This window comes from Rutilus rutilus, assembly GCF_951802725.1.
Source record: "Rutilus rutilus genome assembly, chromosome: 2".
NCBI classification, from domain to species: domain Eukaryota; kingdom Metazoa; phylum Chordata; class Actinopteri; order Cypriniformes; family Leuciscidae; genus Rutilus; species Rutilus rutilus.
Genome location: NC_140210.1, coordinates 41,067,701 through 41,071,425, shown reverse-complemented (window position 1 = coordinate 41,071,425; position 3,725 = coordinate 41,067,701).

Here is a 3,725-nt window from a genome sequence, read left to right as displayed (position 1 = left end):
TGATCAATATTAGAACCTTATTGTGTAAGAAACATAGGGGGAACGGAATCCGACGGCAAATAGTTCAGCTGTCGAAATCCGTTCCCCCACTCCCATTATGAGAGGTGTTGATGTAATGGCTTAAAAAATGCTGATTCTATTTTGTGTGTGGATGGAGCTTAACTTGCAACAGTTTAAAGAATATATTTTTTGCCTTTTATTATGATAGGAAAGTATAGTATCAAGAAAGTTCGATGACCCGGGACTTGAACTCGGGTCGCCCCAAAGCTAAAAAAAAATATTGTCAGTGGACTGACCACTAGGCTACTGAGGCTAGAAAAATTATACAATTTAATAAATATTAGAACCTTATTGTGTAAGAAACATAGGGGGAACGGAATCCGACGGCAAAAAAACAGCTGTCGGAATCCGTTCCCCCACTCCCATTATGAGAGGTGTTGATGTAATGACTTAAAAAATGCTGATTCTATTTTGTGTGTGGATGGAGCTTAACTTGCATCAGTTTAAAGAATATATTTTTTGCCTTTTATTATGACAGGAAAGTATAGTATCAAGAAAGTTTCGACGACCCTGGACTTGAACTCGGGTTGCCCAAAGCTAAAAAAAAATATTGTCAGGGTACTGACCACTAGGCTATTGAGACTAGTAACTTCCTTCAATTTGATAAATATTAGAACCTTATTGTGTAAGAAACATAGGGGGAACGGAATCCGACGGCAAATAGTTCAGCTGTCGAAATCCGTTCCCCCACTCCCATTATGAGAGGTGTTGATGTAATGGCTTAAAAAATGCTGATTCTATTTTGTGTGTGGATGGAGCTTAACTTGCAACAGTTTAAAGAATATATTTTTTGCCTTTTATTATGATAGGAAAGTATAGTATCAAGAAAGTTCGATGACCCGGGACTTGAACTCGGGTCGCCCCAAAGCTAAAAAAAAAAATTGTCAGGGGACTGACCACTAGGCTATTGAGGATAGCAAAATACTACAATTCAATAAATATTAGAACCTTATTGTGTAAGAAACATAGGGGGAACGGAATCCGACGGCAAAAAACAGCTGTCGGAATCCGTTCCCCCACTCCCATTATGAGAGGTGTTGATGTAATGGCTTAAAAAATGCTGATTCTATTTTGTGTGTGGATGGAGCTTAACTTGCAACAGTTTAAAGAATATATTTTTTGCCTTTTATTATGATAGGAAAGTATAGTATCAAGAAAGTTCGATGACCCGGGACTTGAACTCGGGTCGCCCCAAAGCTAAAAAAAAAAATTGTCAGGGGACTGACCACTAGGCTATTGAGGATAGCAAAATGTTACAATTCAATAAATATTAGAACCTTATTGTGTAAGAAACATTGGGGGAACGGAATCCGACGGCAAAAAAACAGCTGTCGGAATCCGTTCCCCCACTCCCATTATGAGAGGTGTTGATGTAATGGCTTAAAAAATGCTGATTCTATTTTGTGTGTGGATGGAGCTTAACTTGCAACAATTTAAAGAATATATTTTTTGCCTTTTATTATGATAGGAAAGTATAGTATCAAGAAAGTTTGATGACCCGGGACTTGAACTCGGGTTGCCCAAAGCTAAAAAAAATATTGTCAGGGTACTGACAACTAGGCTATTGAGACTAGTAACTTCCTTCAATTTGATAAATATTAGAACCTTATTGTGTACGAAACATAGGGGGAACGGAATCCGACGGCAAATAGTTCAGCTGTCGAAATCCGTTCCCCCACTCCCATTATGAGAGGTGTTGATGTAATGGCTTAAAAAATGCTGATTCTATTTTGTGTGTGGATGGAGCTTAACTTGCAACAGTTTAAAGAATATATTTTTTGCCTTTTATTATGATAGGAAAGTATAGTATCAAGAAAGTTCGATGACCCGGGACTTGAACTCGGGTCGCCCCAAAGCTAAAAAAAAATATTGTCAGTGGACTGACCACTAGGCTACTGAGGCTAGAAAAATTCTACAATTTAATAAATATTAGAACCTTATTGTGTAAGAAACATAGGGGGAACGGAATCCGACGGCAAAAAAACAGCTGTCGGAATCCGTTCCCCCACTCCCATTATGAGAGGTGTTGATGTAATGACTTAAAAAATGCTGATTCTATTTTGTGTGTGGATGGAGCTTAACTTGCATCAGTTTAAAGAATATATTTTTTGCCTTTTATTATGACAGGAAAGTATAGTATCAAGAAAGTTCGACGACCCTGGACTTGAACTCGGGTTGCCCAAAGCTAAAAAAAAATATTGTCAGGGTACTGACCACTAGGCTATTGAGACTAGTAACTTCCTTCAATTTGATAAATATTAGAACCTTATTGTGTAAGAAACATAGGGGGAACGGAATCCGACGGCAAATAGTTCAGCTGTCGAAATCCGTTCCCCCACTCCCATTATGAGAGGTGTTGATGTAATGGCTTAATAAATGCTGATTCTATTTTGTGTGTGGATGGAGCTTAACTTGCAACAGTTTAAAGAATATATTTTTTGCCTTTTATTATGATAGGAAAGTATAGTATCAAGAAAGTTCGATGACCCGGGACTTGAACTCGGGTCGCCCCAAAGCTAAAAAAAAAAATTGTCAGGGTACTGACCACTAGGCTATTGAGACTATTATCATCTGTCAATTTGATAAATATTAGAACCTTATTGTGTAAGAAACATAGGGGGAACGGAATCCGACGGCAAAAAAACAGCTGTCGGAATCCGTTCCCCCACTCCCATTATGAGAGGTGTTGATGTAATGACTTAAAAAATGCTGATTCTATTTTGTGTGTGGATGGAGCTTAACTTGCATCAGTTTAAAGAATATATTTTTTGCCTTTTATTATGACAGGAAAGTATAGTATCAAGAAAGTTCGACGACCCTGGACTTGAACTCGGGTTGCCCAAAGCTAAAAAAAAATATTGTCAGGGTACTGACCACTAGGCTATTGAGACTAGTAACTTCCTTCAATTTGATAAATATTAGAACCTTATTGTGTAAGAAACATAGGGGGAACGGAATCCGACGGCAAATAGTTCAGCTGTCGAAATCCGTTCCCCCACTCCCATTATGAGAGGTGTTGATGTAATGGCTTAAAAAATGCTGATTCTATTTTGTGTGTGGATGGAGCTTAACTTGCAACAGTTTAAAGAATATATTTTTTGCCTTTTATTATGATAGGAAAGTATAGTATCAAGAAAGTTCGATGACCCGGGACTTGAACTCGGGTCGCCCCAAAGCTAAAAAAAAAAATTGTCAGGGGACTGACCACTAGGCTATTGAGGATAGCAAAATACTACAATTCAATAAATATTAGAACCTTATTGTGTAAGAAACATAGGGGGAACGGAATCCGACGGCAAAAAACAGCTGTCGGAATCCGTTCCCCCACTCCCATTATGAGAGGTGTTGATGTAATGGCTTAAAAAATGCTGATTCTATTTTGTGTGTGGATGGAGCTTAACTTGCAACAGTTTAAAGAATATATTTTTTGCCTTTTATTATGATAGGAAAGTATAGTATCAAGAAAGTTCGATGACCCGGGACTTGAACTCGGGTCGCCCCAAAGCTAAAAAAAAAAATTGTCAGGGGACTGACCACTAGGCTATTGAGGATAGCAAAATGTTACAATTCAATAAATATTAGAACCTTATTGTGTAAGAAACATTGGGGGAACGGAATCCGACGGCAAAAAAACAGCTGTCGGAATCCGTTCCCCCACTCCCATT